Below are 20,919 nucleotides of genomic sequence, written 5' to 3'. Positions count from 1 at the left end.
CTGTAACTATGGATCCCTCTTCTGTAATTCTTTGCGATCAGTTAAATAAGATGCAGGGAGATGCAAGAGAATGCACACACAGAACACATGGTTATATTGAAAAGCCCTCAGCAGTTCAGCATAGAAAGAAAAATAAGGTGCTGTTAGATGGGTACTAGAATGCCCTATCCTTTAACAAACACGCAATACATTTCCTTCAGTGTACTGCCTAAACGTCTGACTTGGTCTTTGAAATTTGCTGCTTTGTTTATCACCCACAAGGAGTGATGCTTCCACCCACACCCTTCCCCGGCCCCTGTGCTTGTCTCCAATACTAGTTGATAGAGCACTGTAAAAAGTGAGGGATTGCAGCAGTAAATACTCACTGGGATATTTGCAGACCCACAATACTTTGCAAGCAAGGCATATTTAAATGCCTCAACATATGATGTGCATTTTAAGAAATGGCATGACACAATTCTTTTGCAATGCATACAAGATTGTTTGCAACAAACCCCACACTTATATCATTTTGTAGGATTACACAAGTGCTCAGTACAACTGTTTTTGTATAGAAGCGAGTTACCATATAATGTGTGAAAGTCTATGCCCAAAGGAACACTGAACACTTGGAAACAATGCAGATTGTGTGAAAAGCATTTTCCTGTCTGAATACCTGGTGCCATGATACTATGGACGAGAAATCCCAGGCATAGTCTATGCACCTTTTCCCTTGTAGGGTAAGTAAATGATATTACAATGTTGCTCTCTACATATAGGGTAATGTTAGTAATGCTAAAGTAGAAGATACTGAGCATCACGTTTGTCTTTTCAAAATCTTTAGAGCGCAAATTAATATTTGAGTTTTATAATGCATTACCTTACAAGCGGCTGCTTCAAAGCACTTGCGTGACATATGTACAAAGAAGAGGAAGTATTGGATTTGATTACACATCCAAGTAGCCTGCTTACTTACAGTCAGTATCCGATATTTAAGCTCTTAATTCGATTTCATAGTGTTGGTGACGCTTTTGGTAAGGCACAAAAGTTCTAGCGTGTGAACGCTATTCCTCTTACAACAAACATAAAACAAGTGGATGTAGGTACACGTCTTCTAACCTTTCGCAGGGCCAAGAGAGGAAGAGTCAAGGTTGTCTGGTAGTATCTTAATGTAGATGGGCAGAAGTTAAAGTCATAAGGTAAAAGTGTGGTAGAGTCAGGTTTAGGAGTCATGGGTGGGGAGGCAAAACCTTTGGTTAACGTATGCAGCCATATCTTGGTTAGATTCTTCTGTTCATGGAGCCAGTTTTTCATATTAGTTATTAACCTCTTGTGTTGTATTTTGCTGTTAGGGATTTTAGGTGCATAGTAGTGTAATGCAAATTAGCACAATATTAAGACTAGTTGCTTATTTTAAGAGAGAACACTTCAGGTAATTGCTGTGGCTTGTGCCTTATTTAATCTTTTTGAATAGATGAGAATTGTCTGTGTGCGCTGCTAAAAATCTTCTGAGCGGCACACAGAAGGAAGCTGGGCAAGCGCACATGTGCACAGCTTAGAGGGTACATTGCTTGGAAGTAAGGTCTTTAAGTTTGTCTAGCTTTACCTGCAAGTTAAATTTGATAGTGTCATGTACAGTGGGGGCAAAACGCATACCAAGATATTTAATTGAGTCGCTATGCCATTTAAAACCAAAGACATCTAGATCATGTTTAAAACAGAAAGTATTGAGGGGTAGAATTTTGGATTTGTCCTTGTTAAGTTTATATCCTGACACTAGGCTAAATAGGTGAAGAGTGTTGAGTAAGTGAGGAAGGTGGATTTTGGGGTTTTTGATGGAGATGAGTACATCATCAGAATATGCCACAATTTTGATATACAATGAACCTCCTGGAATTCCTGGTACATTTCTATCAGATCTTATGAGCTCTAACAGAGGCTCTAAAGAGAGTATATACAAAATGGGAGAGAGAGGACAACCCTGTAAAACTTTTCTTTCTTAGTCTTTAAGTATGATGCAAGTGACTTGCCGGGCTGGTTAGATGTTTGATAAATCATAGTTTTATATTTTAGGATGGTTCCAGCAGCCAGATCAGTAAGGACTTTATTAATTTGAAAACGTAGAGCCATGACACGATGGAGGTTCATAGCAGTGGAGTTCTGATGATAGTGTTACTCAGCGGATGTCAGTTGGGAGTAGAGGTCATTGAGATGTTGTTTACACAGTTTTTTCATCCTCCCATAATAAGCCATAATGTGGCCTCTAAGTGCAGCCTTGAATGCATCCCAGTTGTTTGCCGTGAAGGTATCACTGTCCAGGTTTTCGCTAAAGTATTGTTGTAGGAATGAAAATTGTTGATCTTGCAATAAGTGGTTATTAAATCTCCACCGAGAGGCGGGCTTCCTAATGTCTTCAAAATCAAAAGAGGTAATAACAGGGGCGTGGTCGGAGATTATAATGTTGCCAATAGTGGAATCGACAATGGTATCTGTAAGAGTTTTGGAGGAGAATATATAGTCCAAGCAAGAAAGAGTTTTATGAGGGGATGAGTGGAACGTGTAATCCAACTGTGTGGGATGGGAGAGCCTCCAGGAGTCAATTAAACCAGTCTCGGCCAGACAACTTAGAAAGGACTTATATGATTTGGTGCTTTTAAATACACAATTGGATTGCCGGTCCATGAACGGGTCGAGAACCTGATTGATGTCCCCGCAAACAATAAGATTAGTAAAGCCGTTCCTGATGATCATCTCTTTGATAGAACTCCAAAAGCTAGGGTCAGGTAGGGTGGGTCTATAGATTTTTAGAATAGATATGTGTAAGGGGTCAACCAGGAGCTTGACCCACACCCAACACCCTTCGGTATCGACGTCTTGATCTACAATTTTAAATGGAAGATTTTTGCTAAGTAATATGGCAATTCCAATCTTCTTGCCAACTGCGGGGCTAGTGATAACTTCTTTGACCCACAAGGTTTTGAGCTTCATGGCCTCTTTACTAGATAAATAGGTCTCTTGAATACATGCTACATATGGTTTCAGTTTATTAAGATGGGATAGGATCTTGCATCTTTTAATAGAGTTATTACAACCTTTGATGTTCCACGTAATACATTTAAATAACATAGTCAAGATGAAATGATGTTAAGGACACAATGTAGATCCATTGTAAGAAGAGCACAAATAATAAAATAAAATACGTGAAAGCAAGTCGTTTCATCAAAACGACAGGTTTCAGTAGTGTCAAAATGCAAAGACAATCCCATGAATCGAGATACAAAAGGGAAACACATGAGGAGACAGGAGAAGGGAAGGGGGGGTCTGCTGAGAAGTAGTTTAATCTGAGGTAGAGAATATATAAAAAACCTTAAGATAAGAAAGGACAGGGACATTAGCATTGTAGAGAGGAAAATCAGACCAGGAAAAGGGGAAAAAAAGGGTGAAAAGTGTAGCAAAGGCAGGTAACACCTGCAGGGCCGTCAAACGGAAAGAGACGACACACAGCGGAAGAGAGACGCCTTCACAGTGCCCGTCCCACCAGGTTATAATACGAGGATAATAATTGCATTAAGTGAAAAACTGTGAATAACCATAACAGAAGAGACACTCATGTACCAGAGGATGTTGAGGGATTCACAGGAGGAGAAGTGTCCATGGTATAGGTATGAAGGCTCTTAGATCTGCTGGGTGGTCAAACATTACAGAACGCCCCCTATGTGTGACCTTATAGGAACATGGGTGATACAGACCATACCGTATGTTGAGCTGTTTCAGCACAGGGTGAAAAGATAAGAAGTCTTTCCTCCATAAGGCAGTGTTTCTTGCCACGTCCTAAGATAGATAAAGCTTGTTTCTATGCCAAATAAAAGATTTTTTTTCTTAGGATGTAGATAGGATGAGTTGGAGCTGGGTGCATTCGAGTAGGTAAAATATGAGTGTTCTAGGGGGAGAATGGGATGACACAGATGATTTTGGTTGCCCAATGCAGTGAGCCCGTTGTATGGTAAGTGTCGTTTCCATGGGTAGATGCAGAATAGCTGGCAGTAATTTTTGCAGAAAAGCAATGGGGTGTGATCCTTCACAACCCTCAGGTAGGCCGGAAATTTGAAGATTGTTGCATCTATTCCTGTTTTCTAAATCTTTGTTATGTTTTTGAAGGTCCTTAATGGACCTCTCAAGCTGCGCCACTCTAGGGAATACATCTTCCACTTGACCCACTCTTCTCTCCACCGCCTCCATTCTATTCTCAAAGCCCCTCCACCTGTCATCCAATTGTTGTAATGTCTGATTCATTGTTTCAATGAAGGGTTTAAGTGCTCTGTTTCTAATAAAATGGCCTCGATGGCTGGATCAGAGATGCTTAGCGGAGGTGGTGCGTCACTTTTGGGTCTTTAGAGGTTGGTCGAAGAAGCGTTAGAGTTTTTTGTGACTGGTGCATTTCTTTGAGTGCTTTTGCTGGTAGCCATCCTTGTAGCAGAGTAAAGACATAAACACAGAGGTGCTGAGCCCAAAAGGCAGACAGAACTACAATGGCAAACGTAAGGTTGAAGGAAGGTGGCACTTAGGGTTGAATAGAATAACGTGGTTTACCCTCTTTATCTTTTTGTGTTTGAAAGGACACTGAATAATCATCAGCTGAGAAGCAATACCATAAAATTACATTTTTAATTATTTTGTCCTCATTGCTTTGATAGCCAACCTTCTGTGATTGGAGATCTATTACAGAGGCAAATAACAACAAGAAACAAACAGTACCTTCAGATGCGTATTACAAGACCACCACTAGGAAGTTGTAGTGAAGCGCAAGACCGCAACTGGAGTCCGAAAACACTGAGATGCAATCTAATTCATTGGTTGCATAACATTAGTTGAGGGAAGCGTAACAATTTGGGTAAAGGTTCTGCAGCTTATCTAGAAGAAAACAGAGCAATATTGGCATTAGTTTGTAGCATTACTTGATAGAGTGAAGCTCTTCAGACGTAGAAAGAATGGAGGTGAATTAGCTAGAGTAAACGCTGAGAATTCTTAATGACACGAAAAGTCAAAGTACATATTAAGAAGTATTACCAAAGTGAGCAGTTTAGCTTACTCATCATGAAATAAAAGGCACACGATATCCTCTGTCAGCTCCTGTCTGCACACTTCTCCCAGGGTCAGCAAAACTCTTCTGAGATGGCTGCCAGCCAGGAACCCGAAGCCAGAGAGCGAGGGAAAAATCCCCAGACCTTCTCTGCCAAGCCTTTTTAAGCCTTTTTCTGAGACCTACCCAGAATATAGGTCCTATCTATATAAACTGTAGAAATGCCTGTCCCTTTCTATGACATCACGTGTCATTCAAAACCACCTCCCATTTTGTCAATCACCATCTAGGAATTCTGGTACATGTGACGAGTCTGCCTGCTTAGAGCGGTGGCATGGATGCAAAAGTAACATTCTACTGCACTCTGTTCTTCCTGTGCCACAAAGTGAACAAAGTGCCTTCTTAGCGATCGCCTACAAAAGATCATTTTTCACATTTATGTGCTTGCATTTCGAATTAACCCTGCATAGCAAACTCAACCATTGCACATTCAATGTATCAAATTGCACAGAGATATGCATAAACGAGCCATGGACTGGTTTTCTCAGAATATAGGAAACGCATCTTAGAAGTTACAAGGATAAAGATTAGTATCCAGTATTAATTAATACATGTTAGTATATTCCCCATTGAAACCCAGTCCATGAGTAGAATGCATATTGTGCAGAAACAATCTCGAATTCAGCATTTAGCTGGCATGTGCTTTATGCTTTACAAACTGACATACATTTGTGCTTAGAATGGGATCAACTTTCATCCCTGTTGAAATGTGGAGCCCTAGTTGAAATTCAGACTCTTGCTAAAATTTGGATGTTGAAATACGGAGTCCTAGTTGAAATTTAGAATATATTTCCCATCAGATTATGTAGCTGACTTGCTAGCACCTCTATCCACCAAACATGTAATGGACAATCCTTCAATAACACACTCAACGTAAGGAATCTTTGGGTTTATCGGTACCAGGAGATTTATGATCAGATTCTCTCTCAGGCTGTCCTGATATCGACATTTGTGCAGTGCTCCAATTGCCACACTTTTTGATCTGATGCTGGAGTTTCTATATTAGGGAATATCAGTGAATCTGGAAGGAGGCTGGACATTTCATTGGGGCAGCTTGGGGTATTTGATCGTCCAGTGACAATCTTGTTTGGAATAATTGCACTCTGTGGATCTCACAATACCCAGGCATTTTGCACCATTTCACTTCCCCTTCCCAGAGCCCTTCCCCTTCCGCTCCAAACACACTCATAAGTGCCTTAGACAGCAGCCCTTGCAGATGCTGTAACTTCAAGGCCATGAGTTTGTATTGCCGCATTTTCTTTCTTTTGTTCTTGACACATGACAGAGTGGTTCACTACCTCATCAAATTTGATAAGGTATTTGTTTACCCTAACTAGCTCCATACCAGGCACAAATAATATTGAGTAGCTATTCCAGATTGTGTTGTAGTTCCATAACAAATGCATTTACCACAGTCTTTTGTGCAGCATCTGTTGGATTTATTTAACCTGGCTGTGGAGTAAAGACTATCTTGAGCCAGACTAGAAAGTCTGCTAGAGATTCCCCTTTGTTCTGCTAACATATATGGATTTTACCACAATCAGCTGTCGTCAGGCACATTTCAGGAATGGCATTTGCCAGTTTTTCTCTTGTCTGTACAACGTCCATAATGACCCCTGGGTTGGCCACTTGCCCTCCACTCTGCAGTGTAAGTCTTTATCTAACCTCTGCAGGTATAGTTACTTAGTTACTTAAATAAGCTGATTCATGTCAGCTCTGGTGGATTACAACTAAGGTTTCCGGTTTTTCAGAGGTATTTTTCCATTGTTTTCATAAAATGTAAAACTACATGCATATCAGTGTTTATACATTTATTGCGGAACATAATGGAGCTCAATAGCCTTCGTCCAGTGTATTTGAAAAACATGTGCTTATTAACATATTTTTTGTAATAGAAATATCATGGCATATACTGTGCTCTCAATGGGCAGCCAATTGAGTGAGCAGTCTCTCAGAAGGGGTAGCCAACATGGTTCTGCTGAGAAAGCTGGCAACAGATGTCAGTGAGACGGTGCCCCTGGAAAGGATGTAGGCAATTTTGTGTACATAATTATGCTCTTTATCAAAATCCAGGGCAAATTCTATGATGTGTGAGGGCCCATGTGAAAGATAATGTGCAGGGGGGCCTAATTTGCATATGTATTGACATCATTGTGAAATCACAGAAAGTTATGTGACAGGAAGCGACATGAGGCTTTGATACTTGTGTAGGGCAGGCATGGTATCAGTATGACAATGACACAATAGGTACAATTTGTAAAACCTTTATTGAAGATTTTGGGGTTGTAAAAACTCCTACTTTGCAACTATAACTAAGATGGGAGTAGTCTCAAACATCAAATGATAAACAAAGCAGTCCTAGTGGAGTCTGTCAAATCAAAATGGCTTACGCTAACAAATCCTAATACCTGCCCTATCTCTTGTACAAAAAGTGTGTAAAGGAGAAATGTATGCAAAGGAAAAATCAGTGTTCAAAAGAATAAATATGGTTGATTCAGCTCTCCTCCCACGCTAGCCACACAGAGTAAGGCAGTCCTTGTAGGCAGAATGACACACTCTAGCTTGGGTTTTCAATACAATAAACCATGGTTCAAGGCACACCTGTCCTTCCATGTTAATGTCTCTCTTTCCAGACTTCCAAATAATGCTTCAACAAAAAGTTCACGTACGTCCCCCTCAGTGGGCTCAGACCTCTCACAAGAAAGTTCACGTAGGCTCAGACCTCTTCAGAAACTAAGTTCAATAAAACTTGCAAGAGCGCTCCCTTCCCCGAGCTTATTAAACTTCGGGGCTCCATCATTCGGGCTGAGACCACTTTCAGATGTTGAAGACTTTTGAATATGCAGGGCTTTCTTTACAGACCTGCACAGGACCACTTTGACTCAAAGTTCACAGTTCAACTCTCACTCTCTCCTTTTCTAGGAGTTAATTTTGCATACTTCGCTTTTGCAGTTCATTCACTATATTGTTTCAAACAATGCACTTTTCACAGAGACTTTCGGGTGGGCTATTTCCTTTTGCCGGACCACTCTGTTACTCAGTATTGCTGATTTCACTGCTGTCCTTACTTCAAAGTTCATTCACAGGACTGCCTTGCAGTCTTCACTTGCGACATAATGTTGCCACTTCAAACTTTAACACACAGCGTTCTCAATGGTCACTTGCCAACTCACTGGCACTGTGTGTGTTTCTTTCTTAGTTTTACCATTTTCAATTCATGAGTCAAGGTTAGTACCACAGACTTGGCCTCACCTCCCCAACTCTGCCATTCACCCAGGAGGGTTGCTGGTGTCCATGAAACACAATGCAGCCTTCTGATGCGGGATCTGGATTCTCCATGTGTCTTTAGCGGCCTGTCAGAGGCAACGACCTCCAGTAGGGAACTCTTGGGGTTTTCGACCTGTTGCTCTCAGTCCTTGGTCTGCCGCTCTGCTCCAGTAGACTTGCCTTCACCCCTGAAGTTCTGCTTGTATTCATGTTCCGCCTTGCTCAGAGTGTGTCTATAGGTTCTGCCTTGTATCCGTGTGAGGAGAGCAAATTGGTATCCGGTGTATACACTTGAAGTCAAGAGCCTGATTCCTGCCTGACTTGATTAGCGGGACATGTCCAGTACGATGTGTCAGAGTTAGTCTTGTTGCTCTCAGTCATCCTCTTCCTCAGACCAGTGTTTGTGTAAAAAGGGAGTGTCGGGAGTTGGGACCTCGGAGAATCCTGACAAATAGGAGGGGTTGGATGAACAAAAAAGGGGGAATATCGCATCTCACCAAAGGCTGCCTCACCCCCACTTCCCAAAGACCCCTCACCCAGGTGATCCTCCCGCACTAGTCCACCCCCAGGAACTGGATCCAAAAGCAATTGCTGTGTCCCGGCCACCTGGATGACAAGTCCCTGAAGACTAGCTGGTGAGACACCCTTTGGTTTCTCACACTTGTTGGTATCATGGAACGCAACATTACAAGAAATTGCCATGAGAAAACCAAAATTAAATAAAATGTATAATGTGCAAATTATGTTATGTTGATTTATGTCGTGCAATGCTGCCATTTTATGGTATCCAGGCACTCTACAAATAGTTACTGTTGTTATTTATGGAGCAATAGAATGAATGGGGCATTTTGTTTTTCGAGTATAATGCAGACAGAATCAGTTCACAGTGAGAAAAAATTATTTGTTTCAGATCACAAACTCCAGTTAAGCGGTGATTCAGGGATTTGAGCACAGTCTGAAACAAATAATTTTGAACACATGTATCTTCCAGGCTTTAGTTGGAAGAAAGATGTGTTTTTGTTTTCCAAGTATACGCTAAACACAAATCATAATAAACCACTCCAAAAGAAATATATATTTTGTAGACATATGTTAAGCAAAACGAGAATAATTGGCACATTTTGAGATACGTTTATTTTTGTGGGTGTGTGGGTTCATGGTAACATAAAAATGCTCAACATTGGCCATATTTGCTCAAAGTAGCACCTGCCCACTGACAAATTCTTTAGTTTTTAAAAAAAAAACAATTTAGCATACATGTGTTGGTGTCTGTGCATGTCTCATTCAAATCCTACATTTAAGGGAGGGAAAAGAGGAGGTCTGGGGGCAGAAATAGAGAGACTTTAAAATGCACGCTAAACCACAAAAATGGCTCATGTGTGTCTACAATACCAAAAAATAGCCCCTGGCCACTGACAAATATGTGTATGTTATTGTTTTGTAAAGAAAACAATGCAACATAGAATGTTCAGTGTTTTTTTTTTAATAAGGGCAGGGAATAGGAGATGAAGGGATGGGAGAAAGTACACAGGTATACTCGGGAAGGTAGGCAGTCCTTCTCCAACGACCCTTCTATTGTATGCCAAACCCCCTCTCAAGCCACCTCATCACCCACCCAAACTTCCTCCTATCCTTGCTCACACTAAGGCACCACTGGGGTGGAGGGACAGTGTTTATTTTCGGTTTAAACAGAGGAGGCACTTTTTCTACTAGTGTTTTTTCAGGATTTATTCTATTCTAATAACTCAAGTCTCATAATGTGCTGACAACTGCAACTGAAGTGGCAAAATAATATTATTCATTTATGTAATGTTATGTTACTTTGCATTTATATAGCACCTTATGTACCATTGGTATGGTCTCAAGGCACATCTTATTCTGCGGAACCAGTTGGCTGTTGGTGTGCGCAGCTGACTAATGTGGTAAGCCACTTTGTGAGCTACCGTCGCAGAGGAGAGTTTGGAAAGGAATGCCCTCTTCCCAGCCCCAATAATTCTTTAATAATCTTACAACACTTTTTCTAAACACATAGGCTTAAATAAAATGTCATATGTGAATATACAGAAAACCCATCAACCAGTCCAAGACTTCTTCATTCTCTTGCATCTCCCTGCATCTTTTCTTCTGTTGAAGAAAATCACACCTATGCCTTTTAAGTTAATTGCATCGATTCATGAGAGATGCAACTGATTTAGTGCCTTCTTCTGTAACTATGGATCCCTCTTCTGTAATTCTTTGCGATCAGTTAAATAAGATGCAGGGAGATGCAAGAGAATGCACACACAGAACACATGGTTATATTGAAAAGCCCTCAGCAGTTCAGCATAGAAAGAAAAAGAAGGTGCTGTTAGATGGGTACTAGAATGCCCTATCCTTTAACAAACACGCAATACATTTCCTTCAGTGTACTGCCTAAACGTCTGACTTGGTCTTTGAAATTTGCTGCTTTGTTTATCACCCACAAGGAGTGATGCTTCCACCCACACCCTTCCCCGGCCCCTGTGCTTGTCTCCAATACTAGTTGATAGAGCACTGTAAAAAGTGAGGGATTGCAGCAGTAAATACTCACTGGGATATTTGCAGACCCACAATACTTTGCAAGCAAGGCATATTTAAATGCCTCAACATATGATGTGTATTTTAAGAAATGGCATGACACAATTCTTTTGCAATGCATACAAGATTGTTTGCAACAAACCCCACACTTATATCATTTTGTAGGATTACACAAGTGCTCAGTACAACTGTTTTTGTATAGAAGCGAGTTACCATATAATGTGTGAAAGTCTATGCCCAAAGGAACACTGAACACTTGGAAACAATGCAGATTGTGTGAAAAGCATTTTCCTGTCTGAATACCTGGTGCCATGATACTATGGACGAGAAATCCCAGGCATAGTCTATGCACCTTTTCCCTTGTAGGGTAAGTAAATGATATTACAATGTTGCTCTCTACATATAGGGTAATGTTAGTAATGCTAAAGTAGAAGATACTGAGCATCACGTTTGTCTTTTCAAAATCTTTAGAGCGCAAATTAATATTTGAGTTTTATAATGCATTACCTTACAAGCGGCTGCTTCAAAGCACTTGCGTGACATATGTACAAAGAAGAGGAAGTATTGGATTTGATTACACATCCAAGTAGCCTGCTTACTTACAGTCAGTATCCGATATTTAAGCTCTTAATTCGATTTCATAGTGTTGGTGACGCTTTTGGTAAGGCACAAAAGTTCTAGCGTGTGAACGCTATTCCTCTTACAACAAACATAAAACAAGTGGATGTAGGTACACGTCTTCTAACCTTTCGCAGGGCCAAGAGAGGAAGAGTCAAGGTTGTCTGGTAGTATCTTAATGTAGATGGGCAGAAGTTAAAGTCATAAGGTAAAAGTGTGGTAGAGTCAGGTTTAGGAGTCATGGGTGGGGAGGCAAAACCTTTGGTTAACGTATGCAGCCATATCTTGGTTAGATTCTTCTGTTCATGGAGCCAGTTTTTCATATTAGTTATTAACCTCTTGTGTTGTATTTTGCTGTTAGGGATTTTAGGTGCATAGTAGTGTAATGCAAATTAGCACAATATTAAGACTAGTTGCTTATTTTAAGAGAGAACACTTCAGGTAATTGCTGTGGCTTGTGCCTTATTTAATCTTTTTGAATAGATGAGAATTGTCTGTGTGCGCTGCTAAAAATCTTCTGAGCGGCACACAGAAGGAAGCTGGGCAAGCGCACATGTGCACAGCTTAGAGGGTACATTGCTTGGAAGTAAGGTCTTTAAGTTTGTCTAGCTTTACCTGCAAGTTAAATTTGATAGTGTCATGTACAGTGGGGGCAAAACGCATACCAAGATATTTAATTGAGTCGCTATGCCATTTAAAACCAAAGACATCTAGATCATGTTTAAAACAGAAAGTATTGAGGGGTAGAATTTTGGATTTGTCCTTGTTAAGTTTATATCCTGACACTAGGCTAAATAGGTGAAGAGTGTTGAGTAAGTGAGGAAGGTGGATTTTGGGGTTTTTGATGGAGATGAGTACATCATCAGAATATGCCACAATTTTGATATACAATGAACCTCCTGGAATTCCTGGTACATTTCTATCAGATCTTATGAGCTCTAACAGAGGCTCTAAAGAGAGTATATACAAAATGGGAGAGAGAGGACAACCCTGTAAAATTTTTCTTTCTTAGTCTTTAAGTATGATGCAAGTGACTTGCCGGGCTGGTTAGATGTTTGATAAATCATAGTTTTATATTTTAGGATGGTTCCAGCAGCCAGATCAGTAAGGACTTTATTAATTTGAAAACGTAGAGCCATGACACGATGGAGGTTCATAGCAGTGGAGTTCTGATGATAGTGTTACTCAGCGGATGTCAGTTGGGAGTAGAGGTCATTGAGATGTTGTTTACACAGTTTTTTCATCCTCCCTGAATAAGCCATAATGTGGCCTCTAAGTGCAGCCTTGAATGCATCCCAGTTGTTTGCTGTGAAGGTATCACTGTCCAGGTTTTCGCTAAAGTATTGTTGTAGGAATGAAAATTGTTGATCTTGCAATAAGTGGTTATTAAATCTCCACCGAGAGGCGGGCTTCCTAATGTCTTCAAAATCAAAAGAGGTAATAACAGGGGCGTGGTCGGAGATTATAATGTTGCCAATAGTGGAATCGACAATGGTATCTGTAAGAGTTTTGGAGGAGAATATATAGTCCAAGCAAGAAAGAGTTTTATGAGGGGATGAGTGGAACTTGTAATCCAACTGTGTGGGATGGGAGAGCCTCCAGGAGTCAATTAAACCAGTCTCGGCCAGACAACTTAGAAAGGACTTATATGATTTGGTGCTTTTAAATACACAATTGGATTGCCGGTCCATGAACGGGTCGAGAACCTGATTGATGTCCCCGCAAACAATAAGATTAGTAAAGCCGTTCCTGATGATCATCTCTTTGATAGAACTCCAAAAGCTAGGGTCAGGTAGGGTGGGTCTATAGATTTTTAGAATAGATATGTGTAAGGGGTCAACCAGGAGCTTGACCCACACCCAACACCCTTCGGTATCGACGTCTTGATCTACAATTTTAAATGGAAGATTTTTGCTAAGTAATATGGCAATTCCAATCTTCTTGCCAACTGCGGGGCTAGTGATAACTTCTTTGACCCACAAGGTTTTGAGCTTCATGGCCTCTTTACTAGATAAATAGGTCTCTTGAATACATGCTACATATGGTTTCAGTTTATTAAGATGGGATAGGATCTTGCATCTTTTAATAGAGTTATTACAACCTTTGATGTTCCACGTAATACATTTAAATAACATAGTCAAGATGAAATGATGTTAAGGACACAATGTAGATCCATTGTAAGAAGAGCACAAATAATAAAATAAAATACGTGAAAGCAAGTCGTTTCATCAAAACGACAGGTTTCAGTAGTGTCAAAATGCAAAGACAATCCCATGAATCGAGATACAAAAGGGAAACACATGAGGAGACAGGAGAAGGGAAGGGGGGGTCTGCTGAGAAGTAGTTTAATCTGAGGTAGAGAATATATAAAAAACCTTAAGATAAGAAAGGACAAGGACATTAGCATTGTAGAGAGGAAAATCAGACCAGGAAAAGGGGAAAAAAAGGGTGAAAAGTGTAGCAAAGGCAGGTAACACCTGCAGGGCCGTCAAACGGAAAGAGACGACACACAGCGGAAGAGAGACGCCTTCACAGTGCCCGTCCCACCAGGTTATAATACGAGGATAATAATTGCATTAAGTGAAAAACTGTGAATAACCATAACAGAAGAGACACTCATGTACCAGAGGATGTTGAGGGATTCACAGGAGGAGAAGTGTCCATGGTATAGGTATGAAGGCTCTTAGATCTGCTGGGTGGTCAAACATTACAGAACGCCCCCTATGTGTGACCTTATAGGAACATGGGTGATACAGACCATACCGTATGTTGAGCTGTTTCAGCACAGGGTGAAAAGATAAGAAGTCTTTCCTCCATAAGGCAGTGTTTCTTGCCACGTCCTAAGATAGATAAAGCTTGTTTCTATGCCAAATAAAAGATTTTTTTTCTTAGGATGTAGATAGGATGAGTTGGAGCTGGGTGCATTCGAGTAGGTAAAATATGAGTGTTCTAGGGGGAGAATGGGATGACACAGATGATTTTGGTTGCCCAATGCAGTGAGCCCGTTGTATGGTAAGTGTCGTTTCCATGGGTAGATGCAGAATAGCTGGCAGTAATTTTTGCAGAAAAGCAATGGGGTGTGATCCTTCACAACCCTCAGGTAGGCCGGAAATTTGAAGATTGTTGCATCTATTCCTGTTTTCTAAATCTTTGTTATGTTTTTGAAGGTCCTTAATGGACCTCTCAAGCTGCGCCACTCTAGGGAATACATCTTCCACTTGACCCACTCTTCTCTCCACCGCCTCCATTCTATTCTCAAAGCCCCTCCACCTGTCATCCAATTGTTGTAATGTCTGATTCATTGTTTCAATGAAGGGTTTAAGTGCTCTGTTTCTAATAAAATGGCCTCGATGGCTGGATCAGAGATGCTTAGCGGAGGTGGTGCGTCACTTTTGGGTCTTTAGAGGTTGGTCGAAGAAGCGTTAGAGTTTTTTGTGACTGGTGCATTTCTTTGAGTGCTTTTGCTGGTAGCCATCCTTGTAGCAGAGTAAAGACATAAACACAGAGGTGCTGAGCCCAAAAGGCAGACAGAACTACAATGGCAAACGTAAGGTTGAAGGAAGGTGGCACTTAGGGTTGAATAGAATAACGTGGTTTACCCTCTTTATCTTTTTGTGTTTGAAAGGACACTGAATAATCATCAGCTGAGAAGCAATACCATAAAATTACATTTTTAATTATTTTGTCCTCATTGCTTTGATAGCCAACCTTCTGTGATTGGAGATCTATTACAGAGGCAAATAACAACAAGAAACAAACAGTACCTTCAGATGCGTATTACAAGACCACCACTAGGAAGTTGTAGTGAAGCGCAAGACCGCAACTGGAGTCCGAAAACACTGAGATGCAATCTAATTCATTGGTTGCATAACATTAGTTGAGGGAAGCGTAACAATTTGGGTAAAGGTTCTGCAGCTTATCTAGAAGAAAACAGAGCAATATTGGCATTAGTTTGTAGCATTACTTGATAGAGTGAAGCTCTTCAGACGTAGAAAGAATGGAGGTGAATTAGCTAGAGTAAACGCTGAGAATTCTTAATGACACGAAAAGTCAAAGTACATATTAAGAAGTATTACCAAAGTGAGCAGTTTAGCTTACTCATCATGAAATAAAAGGCACACGAGATCCTCTGTCAGCTCCTGTCTGCACACTTCTCCCAGGGTCAGCAAAACTCTTCTGAGATGGCTGCCAGCCAGGAACCCGAAGCCAGAGAGCGAGGGAAAAATCCCCAGACCTTCTCTGCCAAGCCTTTTTAAGCCTTTTTCTGAGACCTACCCAGAATATAGGTCCTATCTATATAAACTGTAGAAATGCCTGTCCCTTTCTATGACATCATGTGTCATTCAAAACCACCTCCCATTTTGTCAATCACCATCTAGGAATTCTGGTACATGTGACGAGTCTGCCTGCTTAGAGCGGTGGCATGGATGCAAAAGTAACATTCTACTGCACTCTGTTCTTCCTGTGCCACAAAGTGAACAAAGTGCCTTCTTAGCGATCGCCTACAAAAGATCATTTTTCACATTTATGTGCTTGCATTTCGAATTAACCCTGCATAGCAAACTCAACCATTGCACATTCAATGTATCAAATTGCACAGAGATATGCATAAACGAGCCATGGACTGGTTTTCTCAGAATATAGGAAACGCATCTTAGAAGTTACAAGGATAAAGATTAGTATCCAGTATTAATTAATACATGTTAGTATATTCCCCATTGAAACCCAGTCCATGAGTAGAATGCATATTGTGCAGAAACAATCTCGAATTCAGCATTTAGCTGGCATGTGCTTTATGCTTTACAAACTGACATACATTTGTGCTTAGAATGGGATCAACTTTCATCCCTGTTGAAATGTGGAGCCCTAGTTGAAATTCAGACTCTTGCTAAAATTTGGATGTTGAAATACGGAGTCCTAGTTGAAATTTAGAATATATTTCCCATCAGATTATGTAGCTGACTTGCTAGCACCTCTATCCACCAAACATGTAATGGACAATCCTTCAATAACACACTCAACGTAAGGAATCTTTGGGTTTATCGGTACCAGGAGATTTATGATCAGATTCTCTCTCAGGCTGTCCTGATATCGACATTTGTGCAGTGCTCCAATTGCCACACTTTTTGATCTGATGCTGGAGTTTCTATATTAGGGAATATCAGTGAATCTGGAAGGAGGCTGGACATTTCATTGGGGCAGCTTGGGGTATTTGATCGTCCAGTGACAATCTTGTTTGGAATAATTGCACTCTGTGGATCTCACAATACCCAGGCATTTTGCACCATTTCACTTCCCCTTCCCAGAGCCCTTCCCCTTCCGCTCCAAACACACTCATAAGTGCCTTAGACAGCAGCCCTTGCAGATGCTGTAACTTCAAGGCCATGAGTTTGTATTGCCGCATTTTCTTTCTTTTGTTCTTGACACCTGACAGAGTGGTTCACTACCTCATCAAATTTGATAAGGTATTTGTTTACCCTAACTAGCTCCATACCAGGCACAAATAATATTGAGTAGCTATTCCAGATTGTGTTGTAGTTCCATAACAAATGCATTTACCACAGTCTTTTGTGCAGCATCTGTTGGATTTATTTAACCTGGCTGTGGAGTAAAGACTATCTTGAGCCAGACTAGAAAGTCTGCTAGAGATTCCCCTTTGTTCTGCTAACATATATGGATTTTACCACAATCAGCTGTCGTCAGGCACATTTCAGGAATGGCATTTGCCAGTTTTTCTCTTGTCTGTACAACGTCCATAATGACCCCTGGGTTGGCCACTTGCCCTCCACTCTGCAGTGTAAGTCTTTATCTAACCTCTGCAGGTATAGTTACTTAGTTACTTAAATAAGCTGATTCATGTCAGCTCTGGTGGATTACAACTAAGGTTTCCGGTTTTTCAGAGGTATTTTTCCATTGTTTTCATAAAATGTAAAACTACATGCATATCAGTGTTTATACATTTATTGCGGAACATAATGGAGCTCAATAGCCTTCGTCCAGTGTATTTGAAAAACATGTGCTTATTAACATATTTTTTGTAATAGAAATATCATGGCATATACTGTGCTCTCAATGGGCAGCCAATTGAGTGAGCAGTCTCTCAGAAGGGGTAGCCAACATGGTTCTGCTGAGAAAGCTGGCAACAGATGTCAGTGAGACGGTGCCCCTGGAAAGGATGTAGGCAATTTTGTGTACATAATTATGCTCTTTATCAAAATCCAGGGCAAATTCTATGATGTGTGAGGGCCCATGTGAAAGATAATGTGCAGGGGGGCCTAATTTGCATATGTATTGACATCATTGTGAAATCACAGAAAGTTATGTGACAGGAAGCGACATGAGGCTTTGATACTTGTGTAGGGCAGGCATGGTATCAGTATGACAATGACACAATAGGTACAATTTGTAAAACCTTTATTGAAGATTTTGGGGTTGTAAAAACTCCTACTTTGCAACTATAACTAAGATGGGAGTAGTCTCAAACATCAAATGATAAACAAAGCAGTCCTAGTGGAGTCTGTCAAATCAAAATGGCTTACGCTAACAAATCCTAATACCTGCCCTATCTCTTGTACAAAAAGTGTGTAAAGGAGAAATGTATGCAAAGGAAAAATCAGTGTTCAAAAGAATAAATATGGTTGATTCAGCTCTCCTCCCACGCTAGCCACACAGAGTAAGGCAGTCCTTGTAGGCAGAATGACACACTCTAGCTTGGGTTTTCAATACAATAAACCATGGTTCAAGGCACACCTGTCCTTCCATGTTAATGTCTCTCTTTCCAGACTTCCAAATAATGCTTCAACAAAAAGTTCACGTACGTCCCCCTCAGTGGGCTCAGACCTCTCACAAGAAAGTTCACGTAGGCTCAGACCTCTTCAGAAACTAAGTTCAATAAAACTTGCAAGAGCGCTCCCTTCCCCGAGCTTATTAAACTTCGGGGCTCCATCATTCGGGCTGAGACCACTTTCAGATGTTGAAGACTTTTGAATATGCAGGGCTTTCTTTACAGACCTGCACAGGACCACTTTGACTCAAAGTTCACAGTTCAACTCTCACTCTCTCCTTTTCTAGGAGTTAATTTTGCATACTTCGCTTTTGCAGTTCATTCACTATATTGTTTCAAACAATGCACTTTTCACAGAGACTTTCGGGTGGGCTATTTCCTTTTGCCGGACCACTCTGTTACTCAGTATTGCTGATTTCACTGCTGTCCTTACTTCAAAGTTCATTCACAGGACTGCCTTGCAGTCTTCACTTGCGACATAATGTTGCCACTTCAAACTTTAACACACAGCGTTCTCAATGGTCACTTGCCAACTCACTGGCACTGTGTGTGTTTCTTTCTTAGTTTTACCATTTTCAATTCATGAGTCAAGGTTAGTACCACAGACTTGGCCTCACCTCCCCAACTCTGCCATTCACCCAGGAGGGTTGCTGGTGTCCATGAAACACAATGCAGCCTTCTGATGCGGGATCTGGATTCTCCATGTGTCTTTAGCGGCCTGTCAGAGGCAACGACCTCCAGTAGGGAACTCTTGGGGTTTTCGACCTGTTGCTCTCAGTCCTTGGTCTGCCGCTCTGCTCCAGTAGACTTGCCTTCACCCCTGAAGTTCTGCTTGTATTCATGTTCCGCCTTGCTCAGAGTGTGTCTATAGGTTCTGCCTTGTATCCGTGTGAGGAGAGCAAATTGGTATCCGGTGTATACACTTGAAGTCAAGAGCCTGATTCCTGCCTGACTTGATTAGCGGGACATGTCCAGTACGATGTGTCAGAGTTAGTCTTGTTGCTCTCAGTCATCCTCTTCCTCAGACCAGTGTTTGTGTAAAAAGGGAGTGTCGGGAGTTGGGACCTCGGAGAATCCTGACAAATAGGAGGGGTTGGATGAACAAAAAAGGGGGAATATCGCATCTCACCAAAGGCTGCCTCACCCCCACTTCCCAAAGACCCCTCACCCAGGTGATCCTCCCGCACTAGTCCACCCCCAGGAACTGGATCCAAAAGCAATTGCTGTGTCCCGGCCACCTGGATGACAAGTCCCTGAAGACTAGCTGGTGAGACACCCTTTGGTTTCTCACACTTGTTGGTATCATGGAACGCAACATTACAAGAAATTGCCATGAGAAAACCAAAATTAAATAAAATGTATAATGTGCAAATTATGTTATGTTGATTTATGTCGTGCAATGCTGCCATTTTATGGTATCCAGGCACTCTACAAATAGTTACTGTTGTTATTTATGGAGCAATAGAATGAATGGGGCATTTTGTTTTTCGAGTATAATGCAGACAGAATCAGTTCACAGTGAGAAAAAATTATTTGTTTCAGATCACAAACTCCAGTTAAGCGGTGATTCAGGGATTTGAGCACAGTCTGAAACAAATAATTTTGAACACATGTATCTTCCAGGCTTTAGTTGGAAGAAAGATGTGTTTTTGTTTTCCAAGTATACGCTAAACACAAATCATAATAAACCACTCCAAAAGAAATATATATTTTGTAGACATATGTTAAGCAAAACGAGAATAATTGGCACATTTTGAGATACGTTTATTTTTGTGGGTGTGTGGGTTCATGGTAACATAAAAATGCTCAACATTGGCCATATTTGCTCAAAGTAGCACCTGCCCACTGACAAATTCTTTAGTTTTTAAAAAAAAAACAATTTAGCATACATGTGTTGGTGTCTGTGCATGTCTCATTCAAATCCTACATTTAAGGGAGGGAAAAGAGGAGGTCTGGGGGCAGAAATAGAGAGACTTTAAAATGCACGCTAAACCACAAAAATGGCTCATGTGTGTCTACAATACCAAAAAATAGCCCCTGGCCACTGACAAATATGTGTATGTTATTGTTTTGTAAAGAAAACAATGCAACATAGAATGTTCAGTGTTTTTTTTTTAATAAGGGCAGGGAATAGGAGATGAAGGGATGGGAGAAAGTACACAGGTATACTCGGGAAGGTAGGCAGTCCTTCTCCAACGACCCTTCTATTGTATGCCAAACCCCCTCTCAAGCCACCTCATCACCCACCCAAACTTCCTCCTATCCTTGCTCACACTAAGGCACCACTGGGGTGGAGGGACAGTGTTTTTTTTCGGTTTAAACAGAGGAGGCACTTTTTCTACTAGTGTTTTTTCAGGATTTATTCTATTCTAATAACTCAAGTCTCATAATGTGCTGACAACTGCAACTGAAGTGGCAAAATAATATTATTCATTTATGTAATGTTATGTTACTTTGCATTTATATAGCACCTTATGTACCATTGGTATGGTCTCAAGGCACATCTTATTCTGCGGAACCAGTTGGCTGTTGTTGTGCGCAGCTGACTAATGTGGTAAGCCACTTTGTGAGCTAC

The sequence above is a fragment of the Ambystoma mexicanum genome, chromosome 10 (assembly GCF_040938575.1).
Source record: "Ambystoma mexicanum isolate Mex_15411 chromosome 10, UKY_AmexF1_1, whole genome shotgun sequence".
NCBI classification, from domain to species: domain Eukaryota; kingdom Metazoa; phylum Chordata; class Amphibia; order Caudata; family Ambystomatidae; genus Ambystoma; species Ambystoma mexicanum.
This window is presented reverse-complemented; position numbering follows the sequence as displayed.